Source organism: Cryptomeria japonica, chromosome 11 (genome assembly GCF_030272615.1).
Source record: "Cryptomeria japonica chromosome 11, Sugi_1.0, whole genome shotgun sequence".
In the NCBI taxonomy this organism is placed as follows: Eukaryota; Viridiplantae; Streptophyta; class Pinopsida; order Cupressales; family Cupressaceae; genus Cryptomeria; species Cryptomeria japonica.
In genome coordinates this window covers 388,166,794-388,192,920 of record NC_081415.1, presented here as the reverse complement: position 1 = coordinate 388,192,920, position 26,127 = coordinate 388,166,794, and positions in this window count along the sequence as shown.

Sequence of the window (26,127 nt, the reverse complement as noted above, 5' to 3'; positions counted from 1 at the left end):
TTAGGTCACGTCGGGTTCACCAATTAATGTAGCTAGGAAATTGGAAATCATCAAAGCAAATAATATTGATAATAGCTCAATCACAAAAGCAGATTGCAATGATTAATCCTAATTACACTCAATAGAGACATGAAAGCAAAACATTCAAAACTAAAAACTAAGCAAACTAGATGCAGATTCGAATGTCTTCTTCATGCGGCTCCATTGTCCTTCTTTCTTCTCCAAATAGCCTTTATTTGTGGATCTCACCTACAAGTGCATGATCATGATATGAAAGCAAGTAGACAAGATGATTGCTCAAGAATACTTGAAGCGTGATTGACAAAGTAATTCAAACAAGTAATTATTTCGATAATGTGATTATTAGATGATCTGATTAGGGGCTTTGATTGAAGAAATTCATCCAATTTATAGACAAATTGGAGAAATGATCAAATTAGCATGATTCAATTCAAATGGAAATTGCAAATCAATATGACAAATTATGACAAATTTGCACTTTCTATGCAAAATTGATTGATTGATAATTTATGACAAGATTATGATAAATTGCTATGCAAGGATTAATGACAAGATTTTGAAATAGAAATAGACATTTAGGAGAAATTAGAAAATTAGGTTGGAAATAATGACTTGGAAATTAGGAAATTGATGAAAAATAGGTAAATTAATTAATAATTTCTCATTCATTAATTAATTTACAAAAATAGGAGGAAATTAATTAGCCAATTAAATAAACATATAATTGTGACAAGAAGACTTAGGATAAATAAATAAATTATTTAACCTAGAGGGAAAATGCCAAACAAGATTAAATGAATAAATCATAAAACCTTGGAAGATGAATTAGAAATGCAAGGATGACAATTAGGTCTTGACAAAGGATAGTTGATATCGATTCGATCATGATTTTGAATTGATAAATGACCAGTGTTGATAAATGATTTGATTGAGATTGGTTGACAAAAATCAATGACAAATTGACCAAATTGACATGATTGAAAAGGACAAGGATCGATGACGAATCGATCGCAATATGACAAGATTGACAAGGACAAAGATCGACCAAAATCATGATTGAAGATTGTTGTCGACAAGACCAAATTTGAAAGTGAGACAGATGAAGAATGCAGAAGAAGGACTTGATGCTTGCAAATGATAAAGAACAAGTGCGTGACATAGGAGAAAATGTTAATGCAACGCAAAAACCTAAAATAAGGCAATGCGCAAATGTTAAAGTATGATTCCGCAAGCGTTGACCATTTTTAGGTGTCTACAATAACATATTTGAATAGCAAATGTTTACGCTCCCCACCTATAGACCCAACATTTCCATTTCTTTTTTACAAAAGAAAAGATTTCGAAGCACACAACCAAAAGATATTATCTACTCTTCCTGGAAAACTACTCATAATTAATGCAATTTATGAACACGACAACACTGTTCCTATAGAACAATTGTACAAACATAGTGCAAATCTGGCAAATCAAAATATGTTAAAAGAAGACATATTGGTTGAGATATATGGTGGTAACTATGATATACAAGATGGTCTTGTCAATGGCTTAGATGGGGGATTTAAGTCATATACACAAACCAACAATGTCGATGTCATTTGGGTTGAATTCAACGATCAACGCATTGGAAGATCTCAAAATGCAAAACTACCACAGCCAAACCAAAAATATGCTGACAATGGATGGGTACCAATTATTCAAGTTGCAAAACCCATCCCCAAACATAGTGCTACACAAAAGACTACTATTTGAAAATAATTTCTACTTCAGATAGCATGTGCTCAGACAATACACAGAGCACAGGGACTCACGATGCATGGTCTTGCATTTCAACCTTTCGGTGTCCACCAACATGGTTTGTCTTATACAGCCCTAAGTCCCACATCAACTATTGAAATACTGTTCTTATTGAGCCCTCTAACACCACAGAACATCAAGATAAAACCAACAGTCATAGATGAGATGGAATGACTCACCACAACTACTAATTGGACTCTCAAAATGACGTGCACCATCAAAAAAGTATAGCCCAAATTGTCATTTCTGCATTAAACACTCAACATTTCCAAACACATAGAGAAGACATCCTACATGACACAGACCTAATGTCATTAGACATTATTTGCCTCCAGGAAACATACTTGTATACACCAACAATAGACAATACAATTCCAGGCTATAATTGTTTTGCAGTGTTCCATGTTCATGGCATAATGACTTGTATTAACAAAAACATACATGTGGTTAGCATAATACCTTTAACACTAGACAATGTTGAAGCACTATTCCTCTCATGCATTCTTAATCAACACACATTGTCCATTTGTAATATTTATGCTAGACCAAGAACATCATTGCAATTATCAATGAAGCAATGGCAATTTCTCCTAGTGGCGCCATTGTCTATATTGCAGGTGACTCCAACATTGACATATCAATATAGTAAAAAATAGTACAACTATTTAAAAGACACATGCAAATACAAAACTTGCACTTGTTACATGAGAAGAAAGATACTTTGCCAAGAAGCAATATTGATCACATTTGGAAAAACAATAATGCACACATAGCTAGGATCTAGAGGTTGGGATCATATTGGACTAACCATGATATTGTTCTCAGACACATAGACAATATTTTCTAGTTGTGGCATATGCTATGCAGTGAACAAAAATTAATAGAAGATACCCCTTAGACAATATGTAACTATCTACCTCTAGCATTCCTTGTTCTAATACTATTGCAAAACATGCTTTATTGGTTCCTGCATATCATAAGTTCCCCTTGCAAAATCTAATATTGCCACTCTTTTACATGTCACTTAACTTGGATCCCAGCCACACAATGTCATCTGGATCAGTGTCTTCCAAGGAACATCATTTGCCCCAAAAACATTACAGTATTTAGACAATTTCAACTCCTTGCTTGCTTTCATAGAATTAGCAAAACATTTCCACTGAACAAGCATTTTTATTGTCTCTCTAGGACTCACTATTTTTCTTCTGCAAATCTTCCATACATGTCCATTACACTCAACTAGATGCTCATAGCTTACAAGAGCACCTTGGAAAACGGTGATAACTTTAAATAATATTGCAATAATTGCTTGATTAATAATTTTGCATTTTCTACAAATGCCCTGACATTGGATGGTTTTGAATATTCTATTCTGCAAATACATGCACAACAAAGAGACTTTGAAACAACCAGCCCCTACTGCACAAATACCAACAACAAAGTGGCAAAACATGCCTACTATACTAAATAAATGCAAACTTATGCCTCAATAAAATTAGCATCACAATTTACAAAATTTGTTTGCTTTGCTATCTAACAATAAAATTAGCATCAAAACTTACACTATTTGTTTGCTTTGCTGTGTTATAGCCATGTCGATCAACTCAAAGGAAAAGACAGCCCTTGTTTCACCCTCACTACCCAAGCAAGTCATACCAAACAAAGGTACCCCTCTCAACCCCTTCATTCCCAACCAGATTATTTGCTTTCAGAAATTCCATTACTTCTCTCTTTCTAGTTCGCATTGCACCTTGAATTTATTATTTGTTATAGTTCAGGCCTATATGTCAATTATATATACAACATAGCACAATATGTCAATTAGTTATTCTTATGTAAATTAAAAAAGTAATTCATACCTAATTGACTTTGCACTCTGATTGCCACCTATGCTATTCTTTCTTCCCTTTATAGGAGCTCCACCAATACGAATACAATAAGCAAGATAGCACTCCTCCATGTGAGCACATACGAAAATGGTAACACATGTCCACTCCACTAATGAACTTTACATCTCTAGCATATTGCATTGATTTTATAATGTCATCAAACCCTAATGACATTCAAACTAAATATGCCTCTTTACTCTCCATTTTGTCAATGAATCACCTTATTCTCAACAACATTCCATAAATGTGCTGCCATTGCATTGATCTTGACCTGTTGACTTTGTAGATGCCTCACCAACATGGAAACTAGTACACCGCATGCCACCTCTCCACAACAACACACAATAAAATGGTAAAGCTAGTGTTGCTCCACAAATAAATTGATCCTTATACCATGTCTTCATTCACTCTGTAAGTTGCACTTGTACACATTGATCCTTATAGAATGTCTTCATTCACTCTGTAAGTTGCACTTGTTTCTTTGCTTTCCTGTAGGCAAATTAGCAACATTGAACAATAAAACTTCACCACTATCAAAATACAAACGCAAAAAAGTGAACATAAACAAAGGTATCAAAACCATGCATCTCATTTCTACTAACACTATTTTTCTTTTAGTTTATTTGCTCCTTTAATTTCACTTCCACTCTATTTTTTGTCCATCAATAGATTACATTTCTGCTTGGTATAGAAAGCACACTAATATTTTGTCTTGCCTTCTTGTTTTCTCTATAGTCAACAAATGGATTCCATGAACCAGCAAAATCCCAATCCCGATAACAAAGGAAGTTTTACCTTTTGAAATTTACATTTACATTGGAGTCTGGCTTGAATTATCTGACTTTGATTCCTTGATACCTTGTGAAGCCCCTCAAGTCACTAAAACACTTTTTGTACTTCTTCTGCAGATGCACCAACCACATGGAATGCGATCAGCAAGAGAGTGGTGTTGAAGCCCTGCATATAAGCAAATGGTAAAAATGCCCAACATAGTACCAAGACTTACACTTACACAATATTTCATGAAGTCCTTTACTAATGTTTTGCTCTCTTGTCTTGTAGCCAACTCCAACCTCTCAGACAACAGACAATGCCATCTTCCAAACATGCTCCACAAACTAACCATTCAAGCCGCAGGTATGCCTCTCTAATTCTACCATCTATTTTAATTTTTCTTTTGAATTGGAGAGAGATATTAAGGATTTGAACTTAAGTGTCATGATTGTTGCAATTTGTCTTGTTGTTTCTTCTACTACCATGCTTCCTTCAGGCAGTTTTGTTTTGTTTTATGGAGATCTCTCCATGTCCAACATCCCATTCTTTTTCATTTATTCCCTGGAGTTCAATTTTCTTACTCAACATGTACTCCAATTTTTTGTTCTATACTTCACTTCTTATTTCTTTTATGTTTTTATGACACTTGCATTTTGTTCTTATATGTTCTCATCTTTTTGATATGTTTCTGTCCAATATCTTTATATTAGACTTTATTAAACTTCTTTCTGTTCCTCCATCCATGTTTTTGATTAGGTTGTCATTAAACTCAATTGCAAACCAAAATTTGCAACTATGTTGTTCTCTTCCATCTAAAAATTTAATATTTCTTACATCCATAACTAAGCCCTTTTAGTTTTGAAAAATGGAACTTGGTATATAATATTTCCAAAAAAGGCTTTTGATATGGTGTCCACTTTCTAGTTCCTACGTTGTTTTTAACCTTTCCTTGAAACACTAATTCAAAATTTTTGGTTTCATATGTTATTTGATTTTTATTTTTCCAATGCAACTCTCAGTTACTCTTCAAATATAACTGTGTTAGTTCTGCTGGCATCAACATTAGTCCTTAATGTTGCCTGCCACAAACATTGTTTTTTGCAAAGAATTTGTTTGCTTTAGTTGTTTCTGCATTTTTATGGTCTTAATCCTGCAGTCCTGTAAATTCTGCAATATGGTTTACTATTTCTCTTTCATTGATTCCCTATTGACCCTTCCTTGTGCAACCTCTCTTCAGTACCTTCAAAACCGACCACAATACTGGACCTATGTAGACAACGAGTTGGTTCTATGTTTGAAGGTGACATTCTTGCTATATATGGACCTGCCAAGTACACGAACACACAAAACAAAACATAGATATTACATGTGGACCTAATAGATTGTAAAGGCCAGATGACAATCATAGTGAATATTAGAAACACATTGGTGGAAACTTTTTTGTCATGCTTGAGCATTGGATCAGGCATCTGCATTTCTAACTTTACAATTAAAAATAAATCAAAGTACGAGAGAGGCAATGCAGATTGTTGCATTGCTCTGACTGCAAAAAGTACCTTTGAAACTATCCCATGTGTTTGTACCGAACACAAACTAGCACTTGATTTTATAATCTCACAACTAAGTGAAGCTGATTGCAACTATTCTGTTGGTTCATTCAGAGCAATTGGTACCAGTTACCATTTGACCAAAAAACACCTTGAAGTACATATAAAGGATGGTGATCTACAGGAAGATATGGCCACTGTACATCTTGAACACTTTGAATTGCACCTTCTTTTTCTTTCTTCTATCATGTCCTCTCTTGGCCTTCCCACTAACATTTTTATTTTACAGGTTCTAATCTCCATCACCTACACAAAATTGTGCACAACTTTGCAACACCTCTTCTCGACAACATATATGCCTTTTATACTATTCAAAAATATTGTGCGTAATGGTGCCCAAGGAACTCGGTCATTCCGCCCATCACAGTCTACTTTCATTGAAGAGCTTAATGACCAGTGCACAAAGGCATATTTGGAGACGCTTTCCAAATGTAATATCCAGGTGATAACACATACCTTTACAACTCTTCCTTTAGCTATTTACTACATAGTATTTGCAATTCTTTGCTTACTGTATACAATGCAATTGCAGGTTGTCAGTGTCCTAAAAGCAAAGAATGCCTATTTGCCACCCTATGAAATATCTTGCTCAACATGCCACCACTCCCTGCCATTCAATGTTGCAATTGACATGGACTTTGTCCATTGCATGTATTGCAATGCTGACACACAAGCCTCTTGCCACCATAACATAATTTGCACATTGAATACACAAGAAGGCAACATCAACTACTCCTTGAAAGGAGAGATACTTCAATAGACTTACCTAGATATCACACATATAACATACGAACAATACCAACAAGACATCTTGCCAATGATGTTTATGTTGTGCAGGCTCCACGTCTATGACACTTTCACATTAGTTGTGAACAACACCATTATTGATATTGTAAAGCAATAGGAATTTTGATGTAATTGCATTTTAACACTTGTTTGCAAGTACAGGTCTTGTAATCCATACTAAAAACCCAAAACAGTTCCATATGTAGATATATCACTTTGTTGCAGCCATACTAGGTCCATGTTTTGATTAATAAAAAAAAAAGGTTTTTAGGACCCGAAACCTTTAACATAGGAGATTAAGAAGTATCATCATAGAGTATCTAGACCATTAAAAACTACTTACAAAATGACTAGCAAAAAGGCCAGTAAATAGAAAGGATAACAAAAGATAGAAATAGCAAAACAACAGAAACCAAGAAAACACTACACAATTAAAGAGTCTTCAGGAGGTCCTCTGCCTTAATCACCAACTGGTCATAGTTGTCCGCAATAGCTTTGAGTTCATCCAGGTCCTTATTAGGCTTCTTCCCCTTCTTTTTACCTCTAGTTCTTGTTTTGGGTCCTTGAACATCTCCTGTACCTTCAGTGTCAGGGTCAATTTCCAGGATGTCCTTCTCCTCATCCAATTTGCTGATGAGAGTTTTGGTATTACCAATAGAGACCTTCAGAATGTTTAAGCTTTGTTCTATGATACTTTTGAGACATTCCTCAATTTTACTAACTTTACTGACAGTTCCCAACATACTTTGATCCATAGCATTAGCATTCGCTTTCCTCTCTAGCAAGTCTTTCTCGATTTTCTCAAATCTGGGGTTGAAGGAGTCTCTTATATTTTCAGCTTTATCAGCTGTATTTGTCAAATCCTCCATATAATCTGCCATTGTCTTCCCTTCACCAGTGTTGATAGTTTCCAGAATCTGGATTCTGTGGTTGAGCTTCTTGTTGTCATCCACAACTTTCTTGTAACTAGTGATTAACCATTCCATGGTGTCCATAAAACCTTTCAAACCCTCAGGAGGAGGGTTTAAGGGGGGATCTATCTTACTGGAGTTGTCATGTTCCTTATTTGGGGTGTCACCAACAATAGATTTATCTTCAATCCTATGAACTTCTCTAGTGGTCACCTCCTCCAAGTTTTGATCAACATCCGAAATATTTTTTTGTTGATGTTCCTCCATCTCCTTCACATTCTCATCCTTTCTCTTTTGTTTTCTTTTGGTCTGAGTATAGGCTTTGGTTTTCTTTTTCAGAGAACCCTGGGGTTTCTCCTTCTTTGAATTTTTAGAGACCGATGAGGAGGAGGAGGAGGAGGATCTTATCTAGAGAATTTTTTCTTTAGATTTATTTCCCTTTGAGGAGGAAGGCTTGGTTTTCAAATGTTTCCTCTTCTTGCCTATTTGAACTTCCGATTCATCCGTACTCTCCTCAAAATCGCTCATTGGATCATTGTCAAAACCCTCATCCAAAGAAAAAATAGAGTCTAGCCCATCCCCCTCATACTCAAAAATAAAGGGCTGCATGCAGGCTATTTGGTTAGCCTTGAGGTGGTCATAAATAAGAACCATTAAGCCTTGATGCATGGCAGTGTCACCCGTAGGGTTCTCTTTATAGGCCTTAATGGTGGCATTCATAGAACAAAACAAAAAATATGGAATGTTAACCTTCTCGTCATGCCTAAAATGATTCATCAAAACAAAATGGTAGCCGTATACTTTAGTGAATCTACCATCCAAAGTAATATAGCACATTATAATAAAAAGGACCTCCCTCCATGGTTTAGAAAAAGCCCTAGGGGATAGTAAGTTTTACTTAGCTTCACCAAGTGTTTTTTCTCCTTTTCAGTTTCAGGATATCTTTCAATGGCCTCCTTGCTCACTTTTCTGTCTCTGTAGTAGTTGCTTCCTTCCCTTCAGAGTCCTGTGGCCTGGGCATTAAGGTCTTCATCTATGACAACAAACTGGTCTTCCATCTTCAAAGTGCCCTTTCTCCAGTTCTTACAAAATAAATTGGTGACTGTGGCGTCGCGTCCATGGAGCCTCTCCATAAATTTTGAAAACCCTTTGTTGAACAATATATTTGAACTTAAAAATCTTCCCAAAGGCATGAAAGCTAAAAGATCATCGGCCAAAAATATCATGTCGAGCATCTCAAAATGAGTTTCACCGAAAGAATAGTTTCATCAAAATAAAACATAAAGTGTAAAACACTAAGTTAAGATGTATTTGGCAAAATATCTCTTTCGGTAAATGAAGGAAGCCACTCATCGATATTCCAGTTTCATCGAAAAGTGAAAGGCCAACAAAAGGTGAAGTCGAGGAAATAAAATTGCCGAGGAAACTTAAAAAACATTCACCGAAAAGCAAATCTTATCGATAACAATATGTCGATAAAAATAGAGGGATTTCATCGATAAAAGAAGGAAATCGAAGAAAAAAGGATTTCGGAGGGCTCGCATGAACTTTCACCGAAGTATAAAACTCATCGAAATATGATTTCGATGAGATTCACGAATAACTCATCGAAAAAGATTTCATCGAGGAGAGGATGATTTCGAGGAGATTAGAAGATGGTTTTTCGACAAGGGCCATTCACCGATAAGGTGATATCAAGGAAAATGAACTTTCGATGAAAGATTAAAGCTTTCAAACGAAGACAAGGGTTTCATCGAAAACTCGATTCACAATCATTTCAGCTGAACAGTACTTCTCGCGAAGGAATTAAAAGCTCAAGTTGAGGATGTCACATCTACAATTAAGTTTAAACATTTGAGTAGCCGTTCTAAACACAGAGACATTAACTATTGCACAAGTTGCCCACACAATTACAGCTGAATTGATCGAATTTTCATAAGAACCAAATTGTTGCCAAAAGATGGAAAGTTACAAGGAGTTAGCTGAAGTTCGTAAACAACAATCAGAAGAGCTCAACAATTCTCCAAGTAAGTGTGATATCTCACATTGATTGAAATTATGGAACCCTCTTCTTCTTCTAAAAAGAGTAGGAAAGGAAAGGAATTGAACCCTGAAGAGAAACCCAAACGACAGAAAAAGGAGGGTAGAACTTTAGCTCAGGATCTGCTAGACCAATGCCCGACATCCAGTGTGAGGTCCAAAAAAATCAAAAGTGAAGAGGAAGGGTTGGAAGATAGATTTGAACATCTAGGAGACATATGGACTGAAATCAGAGGACATGAGTTGTTCTTATTTGGTTACAAGAGAAGGGATGCTCCTGAGCCCGTGAGTAACCTGTGGAAGAAGAATTTAGGGAAATTGGCAGTTCCGAATGTATTTGTGGATGTCGAATTAATGAAAGCCCTAGTGGATTGTTATGATCCAAAAACCAAAACCATATGTGACTACCGAGGGAATCCTATGGTGGTAATTAACAAATAGACCATTGATATGGTGTTTGATCTAGACTGGGATGTAGAAGAGAAAATTGACATACAGAAACTGTCGCAAGAGTTCTTCAATTTAGAGGACATCTATAGGACATGGAGACTACCCATTCACCGGCCAAAAGTGGGAAATTCCTTAGTTCCTCTCAGTAAAGATGACAAGGTGCCTTTTGATGTCAACCAATTCCATCCATATTTCAAGTATACATACTATGCTGCAGCCCAAGTATTAGGCTTAGAGGCTCATCCGCTCATGGATATTAGGGTTATGGTTTTATGTGCTGATCTACAATCAAAAGACCCTAGGCCATTTGACTATGCCACTTATGTTGCAGAAGCCCTAAATCATGGGTTGGAGAAGTTAAAAGGAGACCTTGTAAATGTTCATTTCTCATTGTATTCCTTATTAATGCACATTACTCTTTATTGTGGACAAGAATTCAATTTCTGGTCAGACAATTTTAGCATCAGAGCTTATGATAAAAATGGTTTGAAGAAACCAGTCCAGTTGTGGGTTTCTGCATGGGATCAAAGATTTATAAACAACCAATATTGGCACTTTCAGGAATATTTTGTAAAACCACTTAGTGCAGCCTTCGGACAACATAGAAATTATACTTTGTCTCCTGAAATTAAAAGATTCCTCAGGCCAAAAGATTTCTCTCCAGAGTCTCAGATTGATCACAACTGGGGTGATTGGTATTGCCACCCTAATCATACAGAAATCAGGGTATTCGGGTATGAAGGAAAGCCATACATGCTTCCAATTACAGTGACAAACAGGGTGGCTAGTCTAGAGATTATAAGACAACTCTCTGCTGTCAGTGCCAAACATCTCACAGATTTTGGTAAACAATCTATTGTGCCAGGGTTACTGGTGTTTTCTGATTTCATTGTTAAAAGTTCTAAAAGTTATCATTTACTTCAAAATAAGTTGGATTATTATGGCATGACTCTGGGTGATCCTAGAGAGAGCTTTGATCCTGAGGGATATATAAGATCTGCAAGGGCATCACAGAAGCTAAAAGCTAGAATACATGTGGCTCAGATGCCAGACAATTTAATCAGGAACCTTGAAAGGGAAGAGGCCAAGGTTTTGAGAGAAAGAAGCGAGATGACTTGGGAAGCTTTCAAGTGGAAAAGAGCAAGGGGGATGGTGGATGGAGACCTACTTGGAAACCTCCAAGATCCTTTGGAGATAGCCAAAAAACTACTTCAGCATGAGGTAGAGATTATGCATAGAGTACCCCCACAGTTCCTCCATTTTGTCAACACCGAAAAAGATAGTAAGCCATTGGCTCACATGTCACCAAAATCAACTGCTAGTAACATCCCTGCTAACTCCCCTAGAGAAGATTATCCCCCTGGTTTTGAAGCAGAGGTAGATGTGGAAACTGGTGAATTCAATATTAGGGATGTAGTTGATATAAGGATGATAGAACATGAAGACTTTGTTGTAGATGATGGATTCGCTTCCTCAGGAGAATTCCTTTCATTCTTATACCAGTACAAGGGGGCTCATGTGAGATGAAGTATGGTTGGGAGATTAGAAGAAGAGAAGATGAGAAGGCTGCAAGATGAGATAGATGCTCTCATGAAAGGTATGAACCCTAAGAAGGGGAGGAAAATATTAAAGGAGGCTGGAGTTATCAAATTTTTAGGTTGGGATATAAATTCAGCACTTCTGTTTGATGGATTCTTGAAGAAGCAAGACACAAATCAACAGGTATTGCCTCAAGAGATAGATAAATTGTTCATGGGCTCGGGGTATGATCCTAATAAAAAATCTCTCCTACAATGGGCATTATATCCGAGAGGAAAAAGACCAATTATTGTGGATGTTGAAGAAACCTTTGGACACCTTATGGTCCATCAGGTAGGAAAGACTGACCCTAGGGTCATTGCAAGATTAAACTTGGATGTAGCCAAACTAAATTTAGATCAAACAGAGTTTTTGGTCAGAGAAAATATTACCTATAAGGGTTTATATGAAAGAGCTAAAGAGGAGAATCAGAGGCTACAAGCAAGGATATTGCAGCTTGAGACAGGAACTCCTTTAAGTGAATATGTTGCATATCCCACAGGACAAAGCTTGGATGATGTCTCTGATGTTCTGTATTGGAAATATCAAGCAGAAAAGGCTATCAAATAGGTGAGTAATATTCAACAATAGATGGATAAATTGGTTAATGATATCATTGAACATAGGTTCAACACCATGCTCATGCATGTTGAAAATTACTGGAGGGTGTACACTGGAACCATAAAGGCATTAAGAGAGCATGAAAGGTTAAAAGCATGATTGCATGAAGTGATAAACAGTGTTGATGTGATGACGCTAGAGGAGAAAACAGAAGGGACTTTGTATATGGAAAATCATGTTAAATACGAAGATGCGCTAAAAAGAGATCTTCAAGAATTGGATGATGGGAGCCCTATTGGAATGCCCTTGATTTATAAAGAGGGAGAATTAATATCTATGGAGGAATGGTGGAATGAAATTATAAGCATCAAGGATCGGGCTCTATCAAGATTGGATGGAAGCAAAGACATGGCCCCTACCGTCAACCAGATGATATTCGAATACCTTTCACAGGGAGAAGAATTAAAGAAACAGAGCATCAAGATCAAGACTTTTAAAGAAGATGATTACATTCATCATTTAGGGATGCTTAATCTCTTTTTACTTAGGTTTGTTAGGAATGTTCAAATTGACAGTTAGTATTTCGAAAAGACATGTCTTTTCATAGATAGCATTTGCTCTCATATATATATGAGAAAGGTTTCTTGTAATATTTTTTCATGACACATTGTAGGAAAAAGACAGTAACGTATAACAGCTTGAAAGCTTCCTGTTATACAAATTTTGAAGGATACATAATATAATCAGTCATCTTTTCTTTGCATATGTGCTATGGATTATTTCATTTGTTGATTGGCAGTTGCTTGTTATATTGTCTAAAGGAGATAAGGTTATTCATATTCTTTGAGTGAAATTTATGTTGTAAGTTATAAGGTTGAAATAAAAGTTCTGCTTGTGAATTATAATTGTTCTTTGCAGTGCTTACTTGGGTGGTCCCTTAAAGGTAGGGTTAAATTCATTCAAGCAAGTTATGATATAGGCATTCAATTGATCTCATAAGAAATAGTAACTGACAGACCCATAAAAGGGGTGGGTTTAAAAACTGTCTCACAAGTTCACACAATAAGTCCTAAGGAAATATAAAGACTCTGTAGCCCAGACAACAAAGAAGGCACTGGCCATTTATAAATTACAACTTATCACCATATTCATCATATTTTATTTTACAATAGGAGTAATTGAGTAGGAAGCATAGAGTAAGTTGGCAATAGTGTATACATATAAAATTCTAAGCACAAAGATCAAATAGCTTCTACAACAACAATCTTGAACTCATCTGCTATATCTCCATCCTAGGAACTTATGCCATTCTGTGATAGGAGGAAGCCAGATCAAGATACTTAATCTGCTATAAAAGGCACTAGTCATTGAAAACAACTAGTGAATAGGTATACCCGCCTAGGTTCTGCAGAGCCTAAAGTGAGAGAGTTAGTAACCAAATAGGTTCACTCTATAAGTTGGCCAAGTCAATTGGAGGGTTTGATCATAGGAGTTGGCATTTCCTTAGAACCTATCCAATCTGTTGATTTGAGACCCAACACCCTCCCTTCTATAGAATGTTCCAGACCACCTCCTTTTCCTTCCATTCCTTATAGTTGCTAGGTTCGTAGCGGTGCCTGTTTCTGCTCATATTTTTACTATTTAGAGCTGAATGTCAAAACTTGCAGAGAACTTTAGATAGAGAGTCTCTCAAAGCTACCAAATTTACCTAGAAAGCATGGGAAGTGATAGATTGAGTGTTATAATAAATGGTGCTGACAATATTATAATTGCTCAAAGTACTCCTTTTGATCCGTTTCATTATTATTTTATACATTAATGATCTTTGGGGTGCTATTATATCAGTCCTTAAAAATGATTAATCTGACATCCTCTAGGAGGCCTTGTTCTCCCTTCCAAGTAATCATTTCATCTTGATTGACCACCACATTGGCTACCTAGTTAGCAGAACCTTTCGCTTCATGGTAGATGTGAGATATGTAACTTTTCTCAAAAGTGTTAATAAGGTCTCTAGTGGCCTTTATAATGTTATTAATAGACCATGAGGGCTTAGAGGTCCCCTTCAGGAATTTGATGATGTTGTCAGAGTCCCCTTCAATCCATATGTAGGGGCAATTCCATCTTTTTGTGAGGAGAATACCTTGGAGTACTGCCATTGCTTCTGCCTTGTGGTTTGTTTGGCTTCCTATTGTAACAACAATCATTTCCTTACATATACCTGTGTCATCTCTAAGAATAGCTCCACATCCCGCAGGGCTCAGATTACCTTTTGCAACACCATCAAAATTGACTTTGAACCAACCATGAGGGGGAGTTTGCCATCTTGCTTCTAATCTTTTGTTTTTCTTGGGGTCAGAACTACCAGCATACTTCAAATTCCAAGAACTTAAAATGTGAGATTCCAATGGGTTGGTCAAAAAGAAGGGACCCCCAATGATCCCAATGTTCTCCACAATCGCCCATGGTATGTTCTAGAACATAATATCCCAATTAAGAGAAGTGTCCCTAAAAATATGATTGTTTCTTTCTTTCCATAATCCCCACATAATGTGAAGGAGAGATAGTTGCCACAAAGATCTCAAAAAGGAGTTAGACCAGATGCAAAGGCAAACTTACAAACAGTGTCCTTCAGGGTTCTAACTTCTAAGATACTTGACTCCCCCATGATAATGGTATCATCCACAAACTATTGGTGAGAGCAGATAAGATCAGCTAAACAAGGTTGGAGCCCCTTAAAAGATCCTCGCATAACCATGTTTTCCATAGACCTACCAAAACATTCAACCATACTAATGAAGAGGATAGGGGAAATGGGGTCCCCTTGCCTCAGTCCTCTAGACGCTTGGAAAAAGGGGGAAGGGGAACCATTGACAAGAAAAAAAAAAGAGGCTGAAGTAATAAGATGACTGAAGAGGTCAACACATTTGGTGGAAAAACCATAAGCCACAAGAACCTTCACAAGAAAAGACCAATCAACCCGGTCATAGGTCTTAGAGAGATCAAGCTTGAGGATGAGACCCTGTTTCTTAGCCCTAACAAGAGAATGAATATTCTCATGGACAGTAATAATGGAGTCGAGAATTTTTCTTCCTGGGACAAAACCATTTTGTTGATGACTAATCAGAGAAGGAAGGACAATCAGGATTCTGGTGGTAAGAGCCTTGGAGATAATCTTATAAAAAGAATTGTATAAGTTGATTGGTCTGAACTTGTCCATGGAGTCAACACCTTGGGTTTTAGGAATAAGTGCAATGAAAGTGTCATTAATTTATTTCAAAATTCTTCTAGCCCCAAAAAATTACTTTACCCCATTGGAAACATCCTTCCCTACAATGTCCCAGAAATCTTGAAAAAAGAACATGGGGAAGCCATCTGGACCGGGGGATTTGTTACCATCAAAAGAAAAAACAGCATTTTTGATTTCCAAGCTTGAAGGAATAGAAGAAAGGGAGGCATTCATCTACCCATCAATGAGACAAGGAATATTTTTAAGAAAAGAATATTGAGCATCAACATCCAACCTGTGATCCCTCCTCAGAAGTTCCGAAAAGTACCTTTTGGCCTCATTCCTTATCTCTTCCTACTTGACCAGTTCCCCATTGTCCACTGCCAATTTTGTAATCCTATTTGCCGCCTTATGTTTGATCGTCGACATATGAAAAAATATTGTATTCCTATCTCCTTTAGCCAAATGCATCTTGATCTCTGCTTCCAAAAAGTTTCCTCTTTAGCAATGATTTCATGGTATTTTTTAAGGGTCTCATTTTCTTCAGCTATGGACACAGTGCTAAAACCATCCTTCTGAATTTGGTCCTATATTTTCTTAAGGTCATCCTGGACTTTACCTTTGGCCTCAAAAATGTTCCCAAAGATGGATTTATTCCAGAGTCTTATATTGTCCTTAACACTTTTAAGTTTCTTTACCACTCTGTACATAACAGTTCCCTCTACTTGGATACTCCACCATTTCTAAATATTACAATTGATGTCAGGGTGATAAGTCCACATTTTTTCAAATCTGAAAGGAAAATGTCTTCTTCTATTAATTGGATCAGCAATGAAGGTGATGGGAAAATGATCTGACCCAACCCGAATGTGGGAAGATAGGGAGCAGAAGTAATGTCTATACCATTCATCAGAAATAAGAGCCCTGTCAAGGCGAACTTGGATAAGATCATTACCAGTTCTACTATTAGTCCATGTGTAATTGCATCCCTGTATCTCCACTTCATTGAGAGCCTGTGTATTTATGAATTCCATAAGGGCCAACCTACTTTCCAACTGAGAGGGGCTTCCACCAAATTTTTCCTCCTCTCTCAAAGGAGTATTAATGTCTCCCATGACCAACCAGCTAAGATTCTTGAAGCTATCCCTAGTTTCTATAAGTTTTTTCCAGAAGGAGTTTCTAGCTTTCAAGGTGTTGGGTGCATAAATGTTGGTGAGGACCCTTGAAGTTCCATCTTTTAAATGCTCAAATCTAATGCAGGAGAAATTATTTTCTTGAATAAGAACATGGCCTTTGATACTATTAAGATTCCAAATGGTAGCTATACCTCCTGAAGCACCTTCTGAGCTACCACCACTGATACTCCCATTTTTTTAAAACTTCAAAGATTCAACTTTTTCTCTACTCATTTTGGTCTCTTGAATTAGAAAAACATCAGGTTTACTATCCCTTATCATATTCCTAATGATATCATGTTTATGAGGATTATTAAGTCCCCTAATATTCCAAGAGATGATCTTCATAGTTACTTACCGATTGCTAACTCCTTAAGAGTCTTCTAAGTCCCATCTGCAATGTTCTTACTGGCATCCTTGTCTCTAACTTTAAGGTTAGAAGGTTGACCTAAGGAAGAGGAGATATACCCAACATTTACTTGAGCTATTCTACTGGATTTCCTTAGTTGAGAAGCCGAGGGAGTGGATCCTTTCTTGTTCCTGTATTTTGGTATTTTCCAGTCAACTTCTTTCTCAAGAATTGCTTCCGGATTACTGAGGATTCTAGATATTTCATCTTCATTGCCCCAATTAGGGAATCTAGAATCATGTGAAGTACCATTTACTATTTTTGAGTTTTGATCTAAGTCCAAAAGGTTCATACCCAATATTGCACATTTTTGGGCTTCTTGCATTTCAGAGCTTATCATGAGCAGGGAAGAGTCAGTCTCTTCTTCTTGGGAGCCAGAGATCTCCCCTTCCTCAGGTTGTTCCTCTTTCTTTTGCATTTCCTTATCAACGCAAGTATCAGTGATGACCACTTCAGCTGTGTCTTTTGAAGATTCAGTCTATTCTTTCAATTCCTCTATTCGGATTTGCTCTGTCACAGGGTTGTTTAATTTGGTTGACTCATTTCTTAATACTTCCTGGGTTGGGGGATTGGAGACAGAAGTTGAGGATACCAGTTCCTTATTTTCCCCCAAGGGTTCAAAATAGTTATTGTCAGTAAAGTCAGCTTCCTTATTTTCTGAATTCTAAACTTGCCATCTCTTTTTATCTAGTACCTTTTTACTTTCAACCGGGGGTTTAGTCTCCTTGAGCTCTCCTTTAGGCCTGATAGGACAAGATTTTTTCTAGTGACCTATTTTCTTGTAATGGAAGTAGGAAAAGGTGATAGATTCATATTCTATTTGTTGTTTCCATGTCCCCAACTTTGACACTATATCTATCTATTCCGGCATGTCTGCATCATGGGCTATCCCTACACAAAACCTAGCATGAGTGAGTCTCCTTTTTGAAGCTATGATTGGGTCTATAGAGAGGAGTTCACCAAAGGAGTTTGCTATTCTTGAGAAGATGCTTTCTGCCCAATATTCAAGTAACTTTACCCAAACTGGAACTTGTGCCAGAAGAGAGTCATTCATGTTCAGATTCGGATGCCATTTCTGAAGAACCAAGGCTATCTTTCCTACCATCCAGGGACTACCACAAAGTATCCTTAATTTATCTTCTTCACACAAGAAGGTAAAAGATAGGAGGCCTTTAGGCAAAGCTGAGATTTCAACATTACCCTTTAGAGCCCATTTCCGTTTGACATAAGACCTTACAACTTCAATGTTTGGACGTGAACCCATAAATTTGCCTACCAGAGAGTTCGACATACTGTTTATATTATGATCCAGAACTAGATCAGGGATAGAGATAGCGAACTTTCCACCGGTTGGATCATAAATATTCTTGACAAGATGTAAAGAGGATTTACTAGATGGTTTTGTTCCAAAAAGCGATGACCATTTTCTAGATTCTTTTCTGTTCTCCAAGGTCTCTTCACGTGGGCTGGACCCTCTGCTGGACCCCTCCCCTGAAAACCCAGAACCCACTTTCTTCTCTGGCAGAGTACCACCAGTCTGTGGAATGGCAACTACCTTCAAAATGTCAGAAGGCTTGTCCTTCTCTCCCATAGGACCAACTCCTTCATTCTAGCCACTCCCACCATTGGAACCAGAGTTCCCGCCTTTCAGAGAATTTGAATTTTGAATTCTCCCATTGCTGCTTCCTACTCCTCCCAGCTGCATGTTGCTTTTACCAGCTCTAACAAATGTTTCATTTTTTTTTTGTGTTGCAGGACAAACATTTGTGCTTACTAGGTCCATGTTAATGGATATTGCAAACCTGAAAAATGCTTCGACCTTTAAACTTTGTGAATCTTATTACTTTTTTGGGTGGGAATGGCCCTACAAGCTATAATATTGCCTCACTGCCACAAACTCTACTAGAATGTTAATATAATGTGAATATAATGTTGCTTATTCTATGAATATAATGTGAATATAATGCTTTATATGTGGAAAATTCATACAATAATGTCTATGCTCACATTAGAATATACCGATTGTTTCTAAAACCATCTTTGTGTTGGCATATGATGAAGCGGTGACAAAGTATGTTATCATTGATGTCAATATATGCTCAAGCATGTACACTGGTATGCACTGGTATGAAGATTGGAAGCGTTTTGGTCAACTGGGATGGAGTGGACCGGTGTCAGGGTTCACCAAGTGTTACTACTGGTTGGTAGTCTCTGTTCAATTTTAGGGTTTCTGGTATGATCTATGTGGTGCAATCGATGGTGTTTTGTGAATGTTAAGAATAAGGATCAGGATGCCACATCAGCTATGTGCACATGAAGGATTTCCTTGAGGATTTTGTGCGTGGAGATCAAATGCATTGAATGCCTACCTTGGGAATGTGCAATTTTCTAAATGGTGTATGAAGAGCGCGTGATGGGTTACCATTTTCCATATGTGGTGAAGAACAGATGATGCAAAGTGACTTGATATCTATTTAGATTGTTTCATTCTATGTAATGTGTTTGGACAGTCAGATTTGGACTGCTTGAAATTCTAAACCTAAAATACTTAGGGTTTAGGGTTTATGTTACTGACCTAATTCTTGTCTATAAAGCCGATGAGTTTTGATATTATTGTTGTTGGCAAATGTTGTTTTTGTGTCTACATGTTGAGATTATTGCCAAACCAGAGTGTGAAACCTGCAGATTGTGATTGTAGAGGAGAGGAGATGAAAAGGATTTGCCTTAGCAAGTAGTGTTGTTATCAGATAAAATCTTTACCTGTTTACTTGTAATTGTTTCAACAGAAAGAAAATCCCTTGACCAGGTAGCTTTAATAGGCTTGTTGTAAATCATCTAACCAGGTGACTCAAGTTCATTGAGTTCTCTAAATCTTCTAGCGAGGTAACCTTTAACAGGGTTTCAACCTTTAACAGGGTATATAGCCATCCCTTAACTGGGTGATCTTTAACAGGATCGGTTCCTAGCAGAACCTTATTGTAAAGTCTTTAACTGGACTAGGCTCCTAACAAAGTGGACTTCAAAATAGTTCAAAACAAGCTTGTGGGTATTCATCCCCACCATGGTTTTTCCCATTTGGGTTTCCACGTGAAAAATCTATGTTATGAGTTGTGGATTTTTCATGTGATGATTCAATATTCTTGTTTAAGTGATTATGCATGCAAAGCTAATGGTTATGGTATTACTAATATAACACATGCATATGTATATGGGTGAAGTAGTTATCAAGTGTTGAATAATTTTATAAGTATTCAGTTTTACCAGTTTAAGTTGTATGAAGTCTTACTATGTTTAACCGGTATTTCCATGGTTAAGTTCAGTGATGAAGACAATCGGTTAGCATTGTTTTAACTTGATAAGTTGTAGAGAAGTTTTTGTATGTACTAATTCACCCCCCTCTAAGGAACCAGTTAGGGTATTTGTTGTTCATCATTATTCATCAATTGGTATCAGAGCAAATCCAGGTCCTCGGTTATATAAGCTTAACCACTTGAGGTAAAAGATCCCGCTTTAATGATGAAGAGGGAAGGTCCTAAGTTCAATAGAGATAACTTCAAAATATGGAAGGACAGAATAAAGATCTATATCAAGAGTTTGGGTTCTCAACACTGGAGCTATGTTGAGAATGCATATATAATCCCCACTGGCACTCTAACTGATGACCAGCAAAGAGAGATTCAAGAAAATGGGCAAGTCATGGAAGCCCTTATTAGCAGCCTATCCGATATTGATTTCATTGATGTACAAGATAAGGAAAATCCTAAGGATGTATGGGACACATTGGAAACCATTTATGGTGATGATGAGCATGTCAAGAAACCTAAGGAAGAGAGCCTTAGAGGAAAATTTGAAGACATGAGGATGGTTGAAGGGGAAACCATTCAGCAATATGGCATAAGGATCAAGACTGTGGTTGGAGATATCAAGAGCACTATTGGAACTGTTGGAGACAATTGTTTAATTGTGTATTGTCTTTGATGTTACACAAATGTCATATCAGTCTACCGAGTTCAGAATGTTCGGCAAAGCAGTTAGACAGAGTCTACCGAGTTCAGAATGTTCGGCAAGGCAGTTAGACAGAGTCTACCGAGTTTGCAGTCTTTACCGAGTTCAGTCGGTCTTCGAAGAATATGTGAAGGAAAGTTAGTCTTTACCGAGCTCGCAGTACTTACCGAGTTTAGTCGGTCTTCGAAGAATATGTCAAGGAAAGTCAGTCTTTACCAAGCTTGCAGTACTTACTGAGTTCAGTCGGTTACCGAAGAATCAGCAGTGTTTACTGAGCATCAGTGAAATGTTTATGCAGCCGACCAAAGCAATATTTATTAATTGAAACTTGTATATGTAGCCGACCTATGTAATATTTATTGTAACTTATAATTGAGCCAACTTGGTAACCTGAATGGTATATATGAGAGATCAAGTTGCGATTTTGAAGTGTGGGAAAAAGAGTGAAAAATATAGAAATGTGAAGGAGCAGAAATGTGCGAATTCTGATGAAGGATCAGTGATATCCTTGAGGTGCAGAAAAGATATATGTGATCAGTAAGGATCTATTGGCGCAGAACAGAGATCTGTATCAGCAAGATAAGTTGTGTTTAATTCAGGTCACTTCATTGTTGCTTTCTAACCATTGTAGCAGTGATTCCGAAATCTCTTAACAGAGTTGGTCTAACAACCATTTTGTAAATCCTCTGACAAGGTGACAATTCGGTTGAATTGTTCTTAAGACCTTTCACAAGGCCACTCCTAGCAGGGTGATTAAATCCTCTAACAGGGTCACACCTAACAGTGTGTTTTGTAACCTTTAACAGGGTTGGCTCCTAACAGGGCTCACTTCAGAAGAGTGAAAATCAGTAACTAGTTACATTGGTGGTTTTCCCAAAATTGGGTTTCCACGTTATATCTGGTGTTACTTGTGTTCATGTTATTTGTTTCATGCATATTAATGTTTGATGAACAATGATAAGCTAATTTACCGAGTTACAGCAGTTTATATTAAAGACATCTAAGGGACTTGTGGATTTATTTTTTGTGGTAACTGATTCAGCCCTCCCCTCTCAGTTACTCCATCCATATTTCCAACAATTGGTATCAGAGCTTTCGGTGCTTATAGGAAGGATTTCAAGGATCTAAGCTAAAGATCAAGATGTCTTACAAGAGGGAAATTCCAAGGCTAAACAGAAATAACTTTTCAGCATGGCAAGGTCTCATGAGACTCCATTTGGCTTCCATTGGAGATACAGGATTGACACATCTTGACACAAAATATGTGACACCCACTGGTACACTAACTGTTGCTGATATTGCTGCAAAGAAGACTCATAACACCATGATGATAGACATTGCATCTGCCCTAAGCTATGAAGAGTTTGATGATGTCAAAGATTGCAAAACTGCATTTGAAATGTGGAACAAGCTGAAAGATATCTATGGTGGTGATGACAATGTGAGAAGAGCCAAAGCAGAAAGCTTGAGAGGACAGTTTGATCAATTAAAAATGAGTGAGGATGAAAATATTGCAAAATATGTTGAAAGAGTCAAAGCCAGTGTTAGTGCAATCAAAGCTTCTGGAGGTGATATCTCAGAGGAAACAGTCATAAGCAAAGTTCTCAGAACATTACTACCCATTTATGCAATTAGAGTTTCTGCAATTCAGGAAAGAAGATGTGAAGCAAATCACAAGATAAATTTAGAGGCCATAGTTGGAAGATTAACTGCATTTGAGTTAGACAACTATGACAACTATGTTCCATCTTCCAAAAACATGGAATCAGCATTTGAAGCTAAGGTTTCACTCAAGGAGAAAGGCAAAAAGAAAAAGGAATCTCGGTCAGAAAGTGAAGATGAATCAGAACCAAGTTCAGACAGTGATCTTGAAATAATTGAAGCTCTTCTAGCAAAGAAATATTCCAAAGGTAGAGGAAAATACAGAGGCAAAGTTCCTCTAATCTGTTTTTCATGTGATGAAGTCGGTCATATTGCTGCTAGATGCCCAAACAAGCAGAGCAAAGATGAGAAGAAAGATCACAAATGGAATGGCAAAAAGGACTACAAATCATTCAAAGGTAAGAAAACATGCTTTATGGCTAAGGATTCTGATAATAGTGAAGATGAAATTGTTTATATTGCTATAAGAGATAATTCTGATAATGATGAGGAAGATGAGATGGCACTTATTTCTCATATAAACAAAAATGATATTTGGATCATAGACAGTGGTTCCTCTCATCATATGACTGGTGATAAAACCAAGTTTGAACATTTTATAGACTATGATGGAGGTAGTGTAAGGTTTGGTAATAATGAACCTCGCTACATAAAAGGAAGAGGTAGAATTCCTATAACCAAAGAACTTGTATTTGATGATGCCTACTAGGTTGAAGGTCTCAATCACAACTTGATGAGTGTGGCACAGCTACTTAATAGTGGACTCAAGGTGGAATTCATGCATGGGAAGGCCAGACTGCTAAATAATCAAGGAAAGCTGATTGGATCAGGCACTCAAACAAAAGGTAATTTGTTCCAACTTGAAACAAGTGAAAATTCATGTTTTATTGCTCAAGTTGAAGAAAGTTGGTTATGGCACAAAAGATTATGTCATGTAAATTTTGATAACCTAGTGAAAATAAGTAAATTCAGAAAAGTAAGAGGTATTCTAGATATAAAGAAACCTGAGGTCGGTCTATGTAAGAATTGTCAAATTGGAAAGATGGGAAAAACTAGTTTCAAAAGCAAAAACTATCAATCTGAAGATATATTAGAAATTGTGCATACTGATTTATGTGGACCCATAGGAACTGAAAGTTATACTGGAGAAAAGTTCTTCATTCTTTTTGTTGATGATTACTCAAGAATGATGACTGTCATGTATTTAAGGAACAAATCAGAAGCATTTGAAAAGTTCAAATGGTATTTGGCCAGAGTAGAAAAAGAAACAGGTAAAAGACTTAAATGTCTAAGGTCAGACAGAGGTGGTGAATTCATCTCTCATGAATTCAATAACTTTTGCATTGAAAGAGGAATCAAAAGACAAGTATCAGCCTCTAGAACTCCTGAGCAAAATGAAATAGCTGAAAGAAGGAACAGATCTATCATGGATTGTGCAAGAACCTTAATGATTGAAAAGAATATTGCTATCAAATACTGGAAGGAAGCTATCAGCACTGCTGTTCATACCTTGAACCGAGTACAGCTGAAGAAGGACTTATTCAAAACCCCCTATGAATTATGGTATGGCTACAAACCTAATGTAAGTTACCTAAAAGTATTTGGAAGTAAATGTTACATTTTGAAAGAATCTAGAAAAGGAAAATTTGATGTGAAAGGTGATGAAGGTATATTCCTCGGATATTCTTGCAAGAGTAAAGCATATAGATGTTTGAACTTGTCTACTCAAAAAGTTATAGAAAGTGCACATGTGAAAGTTGATGAGTTTGCAGAAAGATCTGAAGAAGAAAGCAAAAGAGAACCAGAAGATTATAGAAGATTTGTGTCTATTGAACCTGATACAATACCAGATACATCTGCAAATCAGGAATCTTCTACTCCCGAGTCATCAGTAACCGAGTTACAGAAAGAGCAAACCGAACCAGTGTCTACCGAGTCTGAAGAAACCGAGCAAATATTTACCGAGCCAGTTGAAGAACAAGAGGACAATGATGAAATTCATTCTAAAGGCAAGAAACCTGTATTAGCCGAGTATGTCAGACGACATCATTCAGTAGATCAGATCATTGGAGACAAATCTGAAGGAACCATGACAAAAGGTAAGTTGAAAAGCACTTGTTTACTTGCTGATTTTGAACCTAGAAATGTCAAAGATGCATTGGGAAATGATAGTTGGACAGAGGCTATGAAAGAAGAGATAGAACAGATAGAGAAAAACAAGACATGGACTCTTGTACCCAGACCTAAGGATAAAAATGTCATTGGAACTAAGTGGGTATTCAGAAATAAACTGAATGAAGATGGCAAAGTTTCAAGAAACAAAGCAAGACTAGTATGCAAAGGATATGCTCAACAAGAAGGAATAGACTATGGAGAAACTTTTGCTCCTGTTGCAAGATTGGAAGGAGTCAGAACCTTACTTGCATATGCCGCCTACAAAGGATTCAAAGTTTATCAGATGGATGTTAAATCTGCATTTCTTAATGGTATATTGGATGAAGAGGTTTATATTGAACAACCTGAAGGTTTTGTTGATCCACAAAAGAAGGACATGGTCTGCAAATTACATAAAGCATTGTATGGTCTGAAACAAGCCCCTAGAGCATGGTATGAAAGATTGCATAACTATCTTATTCAGATTGGATTTCAAAGAACTAATGATAACAGTAGCTTGTATATCAAGGAAGGATCAGATAACAAAATTGTCTTAGCAGAAATATTTGTAGATGATACTATTTTCACAAGAAATGATGATCTTTGCAAAGAATTTTCAGTACAAATGAATAAGGAATTTGAAATGTCTATGTTTGGTGAGATCAAATTCTTTGTTGGTCTTCAAATTCAACAGAACAAAAATGGTATCTACATTACACAATCAAAATACATCAAAGAGATATTGAAAAAGTTCGGTATGGAAGATTGTAAACCAGTTGGAACTCCTATGTGTACTGGATTGAAGCTTACCAAGGAAGATGAATCACAAGAAGTAGATCAAACACTGTATAGATCTATGATTGGAAAGTTGCAGTATGTTGTTCATACTAGGCCAGATATTGCTCTTGCAGTTGGTATTGTTGCAAGATTCTCAGCAAAGCCAAGAGAAAGTCACATAACGGCAATCAAAAGAATAATGAGATATTTGAAAGGAACTGAAGAGTATGGATTATGGTACAAATTTGGAGGAAATTTTGATTTGAAAGTATTTACTGATGCTGATTGGGCAGGAAACATTGATGACA